The following is a 17,892-nucleotide window of genomic DNA, read 5'->3' as shown; positions in this document are numbered from 1 at the left end:
GCTGACTAGCCTGTCAGGATCTAATTGCATTTGTCCGGAGTGATTGACATTACCACCTTGAACTTTATTAACATTGATCAAGAGGAGAAGAAACATATTGTTGCATTTGGATTTGATTCAATTGAATAATCATATTAAGATGACTACGCGATAAATCGCAAAATAACAATGAAGGACGAGGCGTGATTTATTTCACGATAAAATAGTGTTCTATCATGACGTCATTTCTGGATATTCGAAAATGCCCTCCCAACTTGATGACATGGTGAATTGGAAGGCATTTGATTTCATAAGGATGTGTCCAGTAAGTTGTTCCCCACAGATGTAGCTAGGAAAGCCGATAAGCGCAAGAGTCTAACGATCGTATCCAAAAGTGGAAGAGATAGGACAATCGGTATTAGGAGAAATGGTTCCGATAATCGACATGATCTTTGAGAAATTCCGGGAAATACCAAACCGCCCCCACCCCCACCCCCTGTTTATACGATGTATTTACCTGACATTGCCGAGGTCGGATTGTATTAATATATTCATCATCATTTAAGTATGGGTTAAACTATTTTTTAAGCTCGAACATATTAGTTACATCTCTAAAGAGGTGGTACATAATGTTAAAATCTCATGTAAGAAATATATGACTCGAGTGCCCCTCGTGATTTATTCTCCCTGCAGTGTTTTATTGTATATTGTATTCGATAAACAACTCCCACTCATCGTTTATTGGCCTAGTGGAACAAATATTCTTCATTCTGTTAACCTTAAGGATCAATACTATTTTGAAAGTATATATATTTACTTTTGTTATTATTTGCGTCATAACTACAACAGTGTAACATTCAACTTATTATCATAACTTTGGGTATTTGTTTCTGCTAACCCTACAGATATCTTCTATCGGTGTTCCTGGGTCTCATTTGTGTTACAATAGTCAACTTTCCCTTCATGTCGATCAGTATTCTAGCACCTCCAGCCTTTGGTGTCTACATTTGACAGCATGTTTAGGTATGTTCTTTCCTTAAAGACTTTTAAAGCTCTTCAACATTCAAGGTGAAGCTTTCAAAATTGTTTACGACAGACACCTGGAGGACATTTCCTTGTTTGACACACCAGTTACAAACGTTATGTCCAATGCAATTCCTTCTCTTCACTTGTTCCATTATGTTCCCAAGTTGTTGTTTTCAAATGAACAATTGACTTGCCTTTTCAAGTGTTTGTGACGTATGCCATCGGTTATGGAGGATACGCTCACCTTTTCGCGAAGATATGGTATTATCACTATTTGATGGTTATTCATAAACACATATAGTTGGAATAGTACAATGGAAACTTCATGATTATCTAATGATCTTTGTCATTTAGAAATGAGATATTGAAAGAAGCTGAACCTTAGATCCACCTCCCTCTACACACTATATCTGCATGATGTTAAAACTGTATGCATATTCCACGACATGTCAAATGGTGTTATGTTCTGTTGCGTCACAGAAACAGTAAAACGTTTTTAACCTACCTTCTTCTTATTCACGTCTCATATCATTTTGACATTTCCTCTTAACAGAACACGTATCCTAGTTCTGAGTCATTCAGGCTGTATTGGGGGCATGGGTGGCCCAGTCGTCTAAGGCGCCGCAATTCGCTGTGCAGAGTTGCGTCCCTTGGGCACGCCAGAAAACTATGATTGTGGGTTCGAATCCCCGTTCGCCCCGATTATGTTTCTAGGTTTGTCAGCACCATGCCCGTGCTCGTGGGTTTCACCAAAGTGGTAAACGTCTAAGACCTGCATCACTTCGGGCTTTCTTTGCACATTAAGCTGACACGTCGTGATATAACTGGAATACTGTTAAAAGCGGCGTTAAACCAACCTCACTCACTCACTCACTCACTCTGTATTACCCTCCATGTTTGTACATGTATATAGAGTTCATACATGAACAGATATAGTATTTAATATATTAGGGAAAGTTCAGGATATAAAAGTTCGTAAGGTTGAGGGATTCCACCGACTCGACATGATAAAACAGTGAAATGAAAACAAATTAAAACGATAGAAAGTTAAGGGAATAAAACTGAAAGAGAGGAAGGCAATTTTAATTCTCATTTATGGTGTCAATTTACATATTTTTTAAGTCTTCACCTAAGTATTGAAAAGTGGTGAATATATTTGGTGTTTGGAATCCTAACAATCAGCTTGGACATTATGATATGGAATTCAAAGTTCAGGAAAACATACATGTTTATCACATAACATATGCATAAATGTTATGTTTAATATAATTGGTACTAAACTCAATGTAAATTAACACATGGTACAACATTCATGAAGATTAATCTGAAAATAACACTTTTAAAATATGAAATCGATATTTCAAATATTCCGCAATATATCACGGATTTATTCATTCTTTTTGGAATACAGTTGATGCGAACATCGTTTCCGTGCTGTACCGCAAATACGAATGAATGTCGTAAAAAGTAACCATATTTGATTAACGAGGCATTTGAAAAGATCTTTTGTTTTTTTGCATATCAGCATTTTACAAGTCCCAGAAGTGCTGAATTACTACAGCGAGATTTTTACCTTTCAAAACAAGATAAAAAGGCTGAACTTCGAAAGAGTGAGCCTGCGAGCTTTTGCACGTCTTTATATTAAATGATAAATACAGAGCTCAAGTGCCAAACGACGAAGAAGGCGTAATTTGAAGAGCTTTACACAACAAACCACAAAGGCATTTAACGCTGTCAGTGTCGTTCAGGGAACTCTCGGTCTCTCAGACGGTAGCAGCGCTATGGGAAACGCCGCCCAAATGTTTGCGTGATATTCCATATATATATATGTTCAAAATTAATCGCAGTCGCAAAACCTGTACCACGTGACTGTAAGTAGGTAAATATGTGAGATAAACGTAAATACCAGCACGATGATAACAGTACAATTCCACACAGGTCACATGTGTGGCGAGCGCTAGACAGTAAATAGAAACGCAATTGACTCACTTAAAGGGCGCCCATTACGACAATCGATGCATGAGATGCAGGCACATGGTTGTTGGCTGTGAACAGGGTGCCACACTCGACACTGCGATAAGGCCACACTTCTATACAGCTCATGGAGGTGGTAAATTGAATTAAAACGTTAATGAGATGTTTCAGCATCCACGAGAGTCACAGTCGATGACACGAGTTGGAATTGCCTACGTGACTGTGACCAGCGTCCGTGTAGTCTGCATGTCTCGTATGATATACTGTCTCATTCGGGGGTTTTGTAAGACAAACCACGACATGGCGGTCAAGCACTTATATCTTACCTTTGACAACATGGATTGCACTGCAAATGATACACGCGTAGACAAATTGCGCACAACATACATGAACACAAAAATTAACACGCAGAATGACACACATTCACTCAATCAGTGAGTGAGTGAGTATGGTTTAACACCGCTTTTAGCAATATTCCAGCAATATCATGGCGGGGGACACCAGAAATGGGGTTTATGTCGGGAATCGAACCCGGATCTTCGGCGTGACGTGCGAACGCTTTAACCACTAGGCTACCCGACCGCCCCTCACTCAGACAGACACACACACGTACAAATACTCTCTCACACTTAAACATACACACACACGCACGCACGCACGCACGCACGCATGCACGCACGCATGCACGCACGCACGCACACGGTCACACCAACTGGTAGCCTAGTTACCAGAACCTCTCATGTGTGATGGAAAACTTCGCTGAAAACCATAGCTTACCTTCAACCAACTGTCACATATATAATGTTTCAGACAACACGCCACAGTGACCCTGTGTGTTTGTAACCATTTGTAAATCACCGTGTTAACACCAAAGCAGTCGTTGAGCATGTATACAAAGACAACACAAACCAGATAGGTAAATACTTTTAGAGTACTTAATTATTTACCTCCAAGAACAAGAATCGTTTGAGCAGAAATTCCGGATAACTAGATACATTAACGGGGTCCCTTGAGACACTTAACAACGGCAAGTGATCGTTTAACTTGGCATGCGCATGTAGCACTAGCCGTCGCCGGTGGTACAGTGCCCAGCTGATAAGCTTGCATTACCATGAGCCATAAGAATGCGTATGGAAATATTGTGGAACCTCAACACCTCTTCGTGCTTCAATCCAACGACGTGGATCAATGATCGGAACTGATTCTCACGCTTGACATAGTGCAGCGTACGGAATTTGTAATTTGTAGATAAAATGTTGTTTGGACACGTTGCGATTTTGTCAGTAGATAAGTACTACTTGTAAATATGGGAATGTGTTCCGCAATCCGATTGTTGAAAATCGTTGTTAAATGGGATTTGAATATAAAACGTCGACGAAAGAGAATCAGCTTCTATTATCGGACACAACAGATTGCATTAGACGTACTCGATTGTGAAAGGCTGGTGCATGGATTACCAAACAAAAATGGGAGTGTTGAAATCAGTCGGATTTTAAACTGCGATATAAATATTTTTCTCGATAAGTATTTTTTTTCCTTCTCAATACCAACATGCTTTTCGACATTTCAAAATTTGAAAGCAAGTTTATTTATTATTAGGCGAGATTTTTATCATGGTAGAATGTGGTACAGAATTCCAGAGTGACGTCATGTCTCACAACTGTGATTGTTCACGAAGAGAGAGTGCCCCAGAAAAGGATTGATAACGTTTGTATTTTACAATGTCGATAAACATATGTTTTCAGATTTGCGTTTTTAGATGTAAGATGTCGTTATAAACTAAACTTTAAAACATTTGGCCGTCGGTTCGAAATAGCTATGCCTTACCAAGGTCCTGTGTTCGAAGGAGGAAACTATATGATTTTCTTTGCATAGTTCAGTGTAAAAGTATTACCAGTTGTGTTGAAGTGACATGACCACGTAAGGAAACAGTGTAAGTATGCTGCTGCTTGTAAACACGGTATTGTACCTCAGACTGTCCGCTGTCCATAGATCAGGGGACACCTGTGACTTGATGCGTCCATGGTTGTAGTTATATTCACCCATAACGCTGGACAATATGTAAATACGAAACAGTGATTCTCTAAATATATGCTGGCCACTCAACTCATTTCCATGTACTACTAATAGCGGCGTAAAACCATACAGACTCACTCACTCCATGCAATACGAAATAGTGTTATATAAGGCCCATTTCCCCTCTTTAGGAATTTCTACTGACGATGCATATTCTACGCATAATATACTCTGATAGTCTAGATAATGTACATATTTAAACATTGCATCAAAACTGTGACACACTGAGTAATCAAGCATATATGAATATTCCTTCTGCGTCAGATGCATCACGAATATAGGGTACAGGGTGAACAGTACAGTTCACTTTATTGTATGTACACTGTCCACTACAGTACTTGTCGAACAGCGCTGAGTGTGACACAGGCACTAACACACCCACGTACAATGTCACTTGGACACACCACCACTGTGTCCCCAGGAAAACACATGTATCCCCCCTTATCATACCACACAGTTAATCACCATGTTTCAGTGACACCCTTAGTCTTTCCAATGAAGGGTGCTTGATGGAACTCATTACAGTTCATCACTGCCTTCTTCTTCGTGGGTCAATATATTTTCTCCAAGATCTGGACTATCGTCTTCGCGCATGAGTGAACATCATGGCCCTGGGTTTCAAGGCTCGGTGGACCTGTCCAACATCGGATACCCACATGTACGTGGGAGACTGGAGACGGCCTCCCCCTGTCTTCTAGCGTGGATCTGTCTGTGGACCAGTGTTCATCATGAGGGGTGCTGAGGGCACTGCTCCTCTGGAGGTTGAATCTTCGCCTACAGTCTCAACCGATGTCATCTCTAACTTCTGCTTCTACTTCCTTCTCTTTTAGCTGGCCAGGGCTTTACTTTCTTTACATACACCAGTACACTACCGACTACTTTTTGCACTAATCCCACTACTAACAACAGATATTCCTAGTTTGGTGTTTTTTCTGGCTCTTCTATTTCATCTAATTTCAACAGCTGACTAATAAATTAATCATCTGAAATTTCAAGATCTTTCAATCCTTTGGCAGAGCGGTAACGTTAATTCGAGGAATGACTCAGATGAAGAGTTTCCAAGCAACATACTTCAAACATTGTACTCATTTCCTGACTTCAAGAAAATGTTATCGCCTTGATATTTTCATCATGATAGTAAGGTAACTGAGTAAGGTGATCACTTGAAGCCGAGCATGATGTTTTAAGCTCTACTATGCCGGCAAGATTATATCATGTACGATCGCACGCCTTCCTCCATACAAACTACTGAGAAGTTTCTTATCAGTCGTCACAATCCACTGACAACTGGATGAATATTCAAACAGCAGCAATATAGCTATGTGTCATTTAATTTCAGGATTTTTGTTCTCATCAAAATTTCACGAATTAACATACATTGCAGGTTGAACATACATACGCTACAGTTGTGAGCCTAAAAAATGAATGTATAAAATGTATGTATGTATGTATGTATGTATGTATGTATGTATGTATGTATGTATGTATGTATGTATGTATGTATGTATGTATGTATGTATGTATGTATGTATGTATGTATGTATGTATGTACTGTTTCGTATGTATGTATGTTAACCAAGAATACTGTACGTATAAAACCTAGTGTGGAACCAACAAACAACTAACAAGTGGTATACAATCAACAAATGTATTACAAAACTCTCCAAGTTTACAAATCAATATAAATTATTACACAGAAGTTACAATGGCAGTGAACAATAGAGTTGCAGTACAATATTCAACGGCACTATAAAAATGATCTCAGTAGTCAGTATTAACAACAAAAACACAGTGAAAATAATATATATTCAACCAAAGTGGTCACGCTTCCGAGACGGTCTAGGCAGGGAATCAGGGATGATTGGCGATCCTCACATGAAAGCTGGTTCTGAAAAGATGAAAATGAGTGAGAGATCCCTAACACGTCCTTGTCCTTGTCCAACATATATACTATATACAGCCTAACAAGACACTGGAATCTCAGCCAAAAACAATATAACAAAGTTACGATCATTGTTCAACAATGAAATACACTGCAATATAACAATATGTATTGACTATCTATTTCAAGGGATCATTTATGTCTGTATCACTGTTATCGCCAACTTGGAGTGTTCACGCGCATGTCAGTCCCGAGAATAAATACTGATCCTTGATAGCGAGAATGATCCTTCATATTCTTATCTTTGTTACCTTGAGACTTTCTTTCCATCCAATGAGGGTGGCACTGGTGGCCCAGTCGTTTGAGGCGCCGTGATTCGCTGTGTATAGTTGCGTCCCTTGGGCACGCCAGAAACCTATGATTGTGGGTTCGAATCCCGGTTCGCCCCGATTGTTTCTAGGTTTGTCAGCACCATGCCCGTGCTCGTGGGTTTCACCAAAGTGGTAAACATCTAAGAGCTGCATCACTTCGAGTTTTTCCTCCCACATAAAGGTGACACGCCGTGATATAACTGGAACACTGTGACAAGCGGCGTTAAACCCAACCCACTCACTCACCCCATCAAATGACCATAAGCATTTTTGTTACCATGTCAGGCTGCCCGTGTCTCAACCCGCGAACAAATACTGATTCTTGATAACTAGATCCTTGATGGCATTCGTGTGTATAAGTCACATGTCATAGTCAGAGAAATATTAACATTATTATAACTAAGAAATTAAGTTCATGGATATTAACAACTTCTGGTTTATTGCATATTGCGAAGTTTCTGTGTCGATTCGTTCACCGTTATCAAGCTGGAGTGACTACAACTAGGTGAAGTGGTGTGGATGCATGACATGTTGTGATTAGCAGCAGATTAACATCAACAACAACAGGTGAAGCGGTGTGGATGCATGACATGGTGTGATTAGCAGCAGATTAACATCAACAACAACAGGTGAAGTTGTGTATATGCCTGACATGTGTGATTAGCAGCAGATTAACATCAACAACAACAGGTGAAGTTGTGTATATGCATGATATGTTGTGATTAGCAGCAGATTAACATCAACAACAACAGGTGAAGTTGTGTATATGCATGACATGTTGTGATTAGCAGCAGATTAACATCAACAACAACTAGGTGAAGATAACAAGTAGCACACAGATAATAAGCTGAAGTCAGACTGTAGTTTGTGTATGCTTTCCTTCCCACTAACTACATGTTTCCAGTCACAGAATACTTTTGGATAGAACTTGGCCACGTGTGTCCATGGGTGCACTAATTCTCCCACAAGACACATGCGACATGTCATAGTATATAAATATATGTCGGCCACCCCCTACTTTCAATACAACACTAAAATGGTGTCATGTCCGTTCTTGAACTTCAGTAAAATATATGTCTGATAATGTGTCCTATGATATATATGCCAACCGTCACTACAGCATGGCACTAGTCCACCTGACATGAAGTGTGTTAATGTATTTGTTACGTATTGGTTTCCAGCATTTCTCAAGCCGCATGTCCAGGAGTAGGCGTGAGGGTGAATCATCTTGAAACACCTACCACCGATAGCTATCATCGTCTGAGGCGCCGTGATTCGCTGTGCAGAGTTGCGTCCCTTTGGCACGCCAGAAACCTATGATTGTGGGTTCGAATCCCGGGTTCTAGGGTCTAAGACCTGCATCACTTCGAACTTTTCTCCCACATTAAGCTGACACGCCGCGATATAACTTGAATACAGCTAAAAGCGGCGTTAAACCCAACTCACTCGCTCACTCCCACACTGTGTGTTATGCCTCTGGGACTGTCCTTGTTATGACATCAAGGAGGAGCGCGACACGGGAACATTTTAGCGAGGCAGACCCCTGTGTTTCCCCAAGCACAGTGTCTTAATCAGTCTCCAAGTAAAAAAAGGAACGGATCATCATTCCAAAATATTTAAACCACGTATGTGTACAACGTTAGTTTGTAAGACAACATCAACATCATCTTTGTTTATGTGCAATTGTTTCAGCACATTGATATGTTGTTTGTGCGGCGAGATTCTCATTGTGTGGCGCCATAGTTGATAGAAGTCGTGCCGCTACTCCCATGTACCTGTCGCAAAAATGGAGACCAATTCCTTTTTTCGATTGAAATTTAAGGCCGTACTTTTGAGAGTTTGATTTTCACTGTATTATTCTAGGATAAACCAGATCACATTTGTTATAAGTTTCCTTACATTATGTCGCTGCCAGACACAGTTACAAGACTAGCCAAGAGCTTTGACCTCAAAATCCAAAAAAAACACCATTTAACTATATCAGTGCACGCGACCGTACGTCAATCGTAGGCTTCCAATCCATGATGTGAATATCGTGAGGTAGTTGCCAGTTTATATCCGGACACAGTAAACATTGTGAGTATTGATCAAAGCAAAGATGACTGACTTGTTAGATTCGTAGAAACCATATGCCCGCTACCTAATTACGTCTGGTCTTTCATGTGACGGTGTCACTGACCGTGGATGGAATCCTTGCTGAAATAGTTTATATCAGATTTTAAATGACCTGTCATTTGACTCTCATTATAAGACGAAGCTGGACTTTGTTATAAAAATATACACGATGTAGTGGCACTTGATAATATTGAACATGCTCCTGCAGGAACAAAAAAATTCTCGTTGACTGACATACTGTTGTTATGAAAATTGTTGATGGACCCGCTCTTATCATTTTCATCACATATTTCCCATTGCGCCCTATGGATGCAGTTTCAGCAGATATTCATTATTCATTATTCTCTGTCGTTTTGAAACTGAGTTAATCGGTTTAGCAATAGCTCGTTACGCCGAATACACAGGTGTGATGATTCACGTGGACGATGGATACATAATTGCTGATCGTGGCCAACTAGTAACGCACTCACTCACTCACTAACACCCGGAAAGCATGTTGCTTCGTATACGTGTTATTATCTCAAGGTTGTACAGGTAATATTTCGTTCATTGTCATTAAAGAACAATAGTGACAATTTGAAAGGCATTAGGAATAAGTGAATATAGGACAGGGTTCTAATGGGCAACTACAGTGTCTGTATGGTCGATGATTGCTGTACTAAGAATATATAGAAGGAGTGAAAAAGCATTTTCTAGTAGATCTGTCGTTGCAATGAAATTGGAAGCTTGTCTCACAAAATTTATTTTCTGATCATTTTTAGCAGTTCAGATGATGATGTGAGGAATCAGTATTCCATTTGAACTGAAGATATTACCATGGTCTTACCAAACATTGTCATTGAAAGACTAGAACTGTAAATAGTTATTTAGTGTCAGATATTTCAATTTAACAACCGCTTTATGGAATTAACAGATTAGGACAAGAACGAGAAGAAGCAAGCGCTACCTTAATTTGAAAGGGGATTCCACATGTCATGATTTGTTGTTTGCACTTATTATCTTGTAATCCGAACCGGGAGGACAAACATGCACATAGATGAGGAGGCTGGGTTTAGGTTAACATTGACTGCTAAATTCATATGCGTGCGTTTTTTTTGTGGTTTTTTTTTGTCGCTACAAAAGTGTTTTAAACAGTCAGGGCAGAAAAGAGTGTTACCTCGTTTTTTTTACAAAAAAGACATAAATTCATGATTTGATATTAAATAATGATTGTAAATAATGTGCAAGACCGTTTTTTTTGTCTAGATTAATTAAGCCCATAAAAGCATCACCAGATTCTGGTGTGGGAAATAACATACAGTTGGGAACATGTGAACACTTGATCAGCGATGATTTTATCAAACAAGGCAAGTGTCCAACCTGAAGATATTACGGGGAAAGTAAAATAAAATCTCAATATGTCTTAGTGAGAGAGTACGGATCACACTTCGGGGATTGCAAGCTCGTGATCATGCACCTACATGTGTACTGCATCGTCAGACTGTTGTAGCATCTGTGCATTCAGATTATTCAGGTGAACAATTGACTTGACTTTGCATGTGATTGTGACGTGTGCCATCGGTGGGGCAGGATGCGCTCAGCTTCTCACGAACACCTGGTCTCATAACTGTTTAATAGTGATTCATAAACACACTCCACTATCGACTCCATATTATTATTGGATATGTAAAGGGTTTCGTCGTTTTATTTACCGCCATACTTATCGGGTATTGAGATATAGACAAGCAAAGTCATTAACCTTATTAAACTACAATGTCAATATCTTAAGCGTTACGAAAAGGTAACGCAACATGTATAATATACTCAATGAAGTAATAGTCAGCTGTTAGATAAAGATCACGTATACACTCGTTAATTCTCCCTGTATCAGGAATAGAAGCGTTCAGAGTTCACGTCTGTGAGAGTGTTGTGATGAAGGTTAAAGTCTTGATTACGGCTGTGCCTTATCAGCCAGTGCTCTTCAGGTCACCTGCGAGCAAGTCGATAAAGCGTCACTGTGGAACTGGATAGAAATCTATGTTCACGTCGTGAAGCTGTCTGCAGGCGAAATGGAGTCTTCATCAAATCACTTACAGTAGCTGCAGGGCTTCGGGTATTGGAAACATCACTGTCCAGAAATCACACTTGATTCCAAGTGTTTGATCACAGCATTTATATCTACGCCTTTATATCCGCGAGGTGTTAGATGGTATCTACCTTGTATCCATGTCATGACCAGAATAGCAAAGGTGACATGTGTCTATGGATGTCAAATGATGAGTGCGGACAGATATGTCACCCCCCTGGATCCTCGAAGGTCGTGCTGTTCGTAGAACTGTGTCCCCATTTCCAGATGATATATGTATTATGTTTATCAGCTTGGAGCTATATATAACAAGAGAGTGAGCTGTGTTTAATCGACTTTGCTTTATGCAGAGATTTCTATTGTCAACGGGGAGGGTTTTGTTGCTTTATTTCATGCCGCTTTAGGCAATATTACAGTTATATCACGGCACGTCAGTTTAATGTAGGAAGGAAGTTCTTAATGATTCAAGTCACAGACGCAGACCACTTTGGTGAAACCCACGGGCAAGGGTGAGGTGCTGACAAACATAGAAACATACTCGGAGCATAAGTTTCTGGCGTGCCCACGGGACGGGGCCCCCATGTAACTAGTGAATAATTGTCATTAATTATTGAACACCTGTAAACCCTATGCATCATGTTATTGTCAGTCATTATAAATATAAGTGAACGTCCAGGGAATGATAAATCTCGATTGTCTGACAAAATAGTTTCCAGTTATCTTAAAAGGCAAAAGAGAAGTCACTCACTGTGACAGCTATATAAATGGCTCACTGAGAAACATCCACTCCGTACTAGCTAATAATGCTTGATCCTAGTTTCAATCTATTACTGAATTACTAATATATGTCGTTTTTCAGAAACAAAAAAACCCAGCAAGGCACTGTTGATCACTAGGCACATTCTGAGGAAGCTGGCAGTATTAAAACACACAGTGCCTTCACATGAGGACAGTAGGAGGAATGTATATCGTTTAGATATTAGTTGCACTTGTAATGTAGTCTGATGGGAGGGGATAACGTCCTCGATACAATGTGTTTGAAACTTCAAAAAGAACAATGGCATAGTGTCAAGCACTCAAGAAACATGTCATCACATGTACTACTATATTTTCGCTATATCGTCAATAATGACAACAGATTGAGATTAGATGATGATTGCAAGTATTATTCACCGGTATCCTAACACAGCGTTACCTCTCTGTCCTGGCCAAGTGTATGCAATAGTGCTAAAACAAATACATCTTCAAATATCGAGGCTTAGCAATTTTCCATTTGACTATTTATTCCTGACCACATTTGTTATGGTTTATGTCGTCACAAGTATGGTTTTCTTCTGCCAATTACTATCTAAAATAGTAACAACAATCATATCCGTTTCTTCGTGGTTCTCCGAGATCCAATGACGTTGATTCCCTTCGCTGTCGTGTCGGTGATTGTTGAGTTGAGACACGATTCTTCTACAGGTTGCCGTCGTATGGCAGAAATATTGCTGGGTGAGGCGTTAGGCACCAAACAAATACTTACTTTATGTTCCGATTGTGTGAGTGGTGGGTGCCACCGGTAGAGCAGGACATGCTTAGCGTCTACACCTGGTTTCATTCATGCTTTTCAGTGATCCATTTACGTAACGTTCACCACTGTTTAGTCTTTACACCCAATGGAATGTGTTGCGGCAGATAATCGAGATTTGTGATTTTCTGGCGATAACGTTTAATGTATAGATCAACATTAACATCACAAGTCTAAAACAATGTGATCTTTTTAGCCATTGCTTTATGTCAGGACAAGAAGAAATCTGAAACCCATTGTTGATCCTAAGACAACATTACCTCTCTGGAATTAAAAATGAAGAACCTGAAAGATATTCAAAATGTTTTCACAAACGTTTGCTGTTTAGATTATTTGATCCTTATCGTACGAGACGACTTAATATATATATGACGTGTTCAGCTCGGTGACTTGGTCATGGTTCGGTGTTCGCGAACACCTGGTGTTATCACAAATATGCACTGATTCATTCACACAATTTTCATCACAATGTTACGTAATATAGAATCTGTGTGCAGAAAATCAAGACTCATTATTCTCTGGAGATTAAGTTTTGAATTATCGCGAAAACGCTAAAGGACATATTTATCTATACATTTTCTTTCTACTCTTGAGAAGAAGTCTCTAATAAAAAGAAGATAGAACGTTGGTTTTAAATGGTTAGGTTCTAAAGACTAGGCTCGAAACCGACACATCCTTGGTTAAAGTATACGGTTTAAGGTATTTATTTCAGGCTGTATAAATGGGATGGGTAATCTTCCTTGACACTGATGTTTTCAAGATATAGAGTAAACATCAGAGAACATAAAACCATATCGACACATATTAACATTGTAAATTTATTGCAAACCGTATATAAGCAAGTCTTGTTTAACCAAAGAGAGTGAACTAACACTTCCCTTCTATTGCTTTCGTTGCTGGACGTTCCTCTTAATATGGTGTTCTAAATTCAGACATTACATTTAATAAGATGATAAAAAGTTTATTTCTGTTTCTATTTCTAAACTCGTAAACTGAAATGTATTTGTGTTTGTGCGTTAAATTCGTCCCACAAAGCAGTGGTCATTTACGAAGTGTGTATGGTATTACGTAGCAATATTTCAGCAATATCACGTCGGGGGACACCAGAAATGGGTTTCGTACATTGTACTAATGAGGGTTATCGAGCCCGGGTTTTCGGCGTGACGAGAGAACGCTTTACCAATTAGGCCTCTCATCAGCCCATGGTCATTCAGCCTGATTGATAGACACATATACTCGCATATACACATGTACTCTATCTCAAACATAAGGATCCAGGGAGCCTAGATACTGCTAAAAGCCGCCATCGTTAATACCTGCTAACGAATCTGTGAAAGTAGTTTTAATTGAAGAGCTGATCATTGATAACAAGTTAATTAAAGCCCGATTAAAACTGATAATTTACTTTTTTTCGTAATGACCCTGTTTTAAAACCTTCTTCTCACTGACAGGATTTGTATTTTTTACATGACGTCATTTTGACTCACTCACTCACTCACTTACGCACTCACTCACTCAAACAATTTGTGCTCTTAATTTCTTCGATAGGTTACCATTAACTCGTTAATACCAGGATAAATCAAACAAACAAGGTTTTCAAGCAATATTATATAACTTCCCATTCGTGAACTATGATCTCTGAGGAGAGTTCCCTTCGCTTCCAACGATCAAAGCAAAACTATCAGCAACAGAAGCCCAGCAGTCGATAACTAACGTGGTTGGCTGTGATGTGGACGGCGCACCAAGCTCCGTACACTCGTGTGTGGAGGAGTTTCCTCTAATCAGAACTCAGTCGTCCACTCAACACCAGCCGTACAGAGCTTGCTGCTCCAGCAGTCTCCTCAGCTCACACCGGTGTTACGGTATATGGATTGATCTGAGAGACCAGCTAATGAAGAGACTCTTTAATTCTGGCCGTGGCATTGAACAAACTGACCGAGCCTTGTTGTCGTTTTGACGCATTGTACTTTCACAAAGTCTGGATACGAGGGCTATGTAGTGGGACGGGCAGACTCCGGAGTGAACTGTAAGTTTGCACTAAGTTTAACCGTGTCCCGCCTCAAACTGTGAGTCAACTTGGACCGCGTCAACTTGAAAAGGTATGATTATATCGGCTCGAGGTTGTACACGCGAACAGCTTGGCTGAGTTGCCTGTTGTTTATCCAGATACTTTAATGTTTTTTGATGTTCTATAATCTAAAATAGTATAATTTATCAAATGTCAGATTTAATTAAAAAACGATAAGACTACCACTGTCAGATACCACTGTCACGCTTGATGTGTAATTGTGTGGAAAGAAGAACATTTCATGAAGTTCATAACGTCTTCTTTGGACTTCGCAAATGAGGTTTGATTCTGCAGTGTTGAATATGTATAACATATATACCAAGTTTGTATGTGTGTTTATATGTCGGGGTTTGAAAAACTCCACCCCAATCCATCAATGTGAAATATTTCATATTCAAGAAAACACATCCTCTTCTCACAATACCATTGACGAGTTTCACATAATATATGGTCGCTGCTGTAACTCGTGCATCAACCAGAAATCGAGTTAGAACCCATAGAATTAAGTATCTTGTATTTTTGTCGTTTTTATCATGGAAAACACGACCTTAAACAACCCCAGTTTCGTGTTAAATGTGTGTGTGTATTTCGACAATAGAAAACAAGGTAATATGTTATCAGTACAGCTGACACATTAACAGCGTGAGATAGGTCTGTTACTTTCAGAAATATGCGTCTCGACACGAGAGCTGCCCCTGAGAGCAGCAAGGTGTCCGTCTCTGTTGTTAATAACACGAAACTTTAACATGCATGTACTTCTACTAGCGTGGGCGGGACACTGCCTTGGGTCACGACGTATCTGCATTTACATGTAGTTGTTTTAACAGTGACAATGACAAGCTTTTATTGTTCTTTAAGCCAACAGACCCATATTACACGTGCATTTACTTATATACTATGATGTACAAATATGCGCAGGTTATAACTTAATGATTTATATTTCCATCAATCACGAACACCTTACACACAAATTTAGCAAGCACAAAAATATGTTTTTTTATTATTGGATAAACAAGTGGATGTTATATCATGACAATTATATTTGAGGAAACACATGAAAGACGTATATCATTATATTGGGGACAGTACATGAATACATGATAGTCATCTTCTAAATAAGAGCATTCAATACAAAGAATATCCTTATCGTGTATAGTACGTACACCTTCCCTGAGTTTCTGAATGCCTAAAACATTATACCCTCTTCGAAATTTAAACAGAGATGTCTTATAATTAATTACTTTTATGTCACATGTACAGTCTTCTTTTTTATATCACTTTTCAAAGTAGATTCGAATGTTAACTATGGACTATTTATGAGCTTTAATACCAGTTTTGTTTATCACAAACAATCAATCTTTGAAGACATCAAGAAATAGTGGTATGTTACCGACATCTTGGGAAAAGCCATATCGGTGAAGCAGCTCTCTTATATGTGTCGCCCAATGTGGGTATGTGCAGTGAAATCAGACGGAGCCAATATCGGAGGCAATTCACATAAAAGGTGCTCCATAAAGGGACAACAGAAAACAATGTTATATGCTATCAGTACGACTGACACATTAACAGTGAGAGGTAGGTCCGTCACCTTCAGACACGAGAGCTGCCCATGAGAGCACCAAGGTTCCCGTCTCTGTAATAATAACACTAAACGACTCAGTTGATAAACCCCGTGATATAACTGGAATAATGTTAAAAGCGGCGTTAAACCCAACTCACTCACTCTCTAAGTTGATAATTAAACGAAATTTTAACTTACATGTATTCACTTCTGCGGACGTAGGCGTGACCCTGACTTTGGTGCACGATCCATCTACATTTACTTGAAGTTGTTTTGGTCGCTTTGTGAAAGTAACTTGTAACACCACGCAATACATATATACATATCAGTCATAGCGATATTACACATCGAAAAAAGGAGCGCCAGCGTGCTCATGTTTTGCTAATTTAATTGATGTTCGCATAAATGTGCAATAAAATAACACGATACTTTCTAACTGCCATTCGGTGCAAATATGACGTGTATATTATGCACGGGCAATAATTTCCGTCTCATAGATCTGTCACATGGTTCCATTAAGTCGCTATTACTCTGCTACTGTAGTTCGAGATACATATTCATGGAAGGTTGAGCTGACAAGGTACAGCGTACGTTATTTTTCAGCAATTTGTGACGCAGCGTTGCCATGGATTCTATTATGTGTACACTGTGGATTGTTGTTGAATATGCAGAAGCCCTTTTTTTCTGCCGTGATCTATCTCCATCGAAACTGAATACTAACTCGTTATCATGTATGGATATATCATAAAGATTGTGATGAATATTTCGCTAAAAACAAGGTTTTCATGTCTGTATGAAAGGTCTGTAACGCTTTAAACAATTCTTTATATATATTTCAATTATGATCCATCAATATTCTAGTCGTTCTCAAATCAAATTACAAAAAGCATTCATTGCATTTCATGAATGACTGATTAACTATTCCGACAAGAATAAGGGTTGTATACAACCTGGGGACCCCTTCGTGCCCTTCACGTTACTTGGCCATAACACATACGTGTGGCCAAGACATTCCATTTCACATTCCGCTTAAAGACGACCCGAAATTGTAAACAGCAAATTCACCATATGACAGAACACCTAAAGGATGACAAGTGATGGACATATCATCACGCGATAAATACATGTACGTACCGAGTCATGGGCATGAGACACTAAAGTGTCAGAACTAGATCATAATAAGCTGTGGAAACGCCATACTAAGT

The 17,892-nt window shown here is 39.3% G+C and overlaps 1 protein-coding gene across 2 annotated transcripts in view; it reads left to right on the top strand.

The window, feature by feature from the left end:
• The first annotated feature begins 14,862 nt into the window (after nucleotides 1-14,862).
• LOC139445024 (FMRFamide receptor-like) overlaps nucleotides 14,863-17,892 on the top strand; it is a 72,637-nt gene continuing 69,607 nt past the window's right edge. Inside the window, exon 1 of one of the 2 annotated variants that reach the window (XM_071226096.1) lies at nucleotides 14,863-15,084. The gene's annotated coding sequence lies outside the window, so the exon portion shown is untranslated. Of the gene's footprint in view, nucleotides 15,158-17,892 lie in introns of both variants that reach the window. The other variant, XM_071226088.1, reaches the window with a different exon arrangement.

Source organism: Haliotis cracherodii, unplaced genomic scaffold (genome assembly GCF_022045235.1).
Source record: "Haliotis cracherodii isolate W230 unplaced genomic scaffold, xgHalCrac1.p SCAF_10, whole genome shotgun sequence".
Lineage (NCBI taxonomy): Eukaryota > Metazoa > Mollusca > Gastropoda > Lepetellida > Haliotidae > Haliotis > Haliotis cracherodii.
This window is presented reverse-complemented; position numbering and strand designations above follow the sequence as displayed.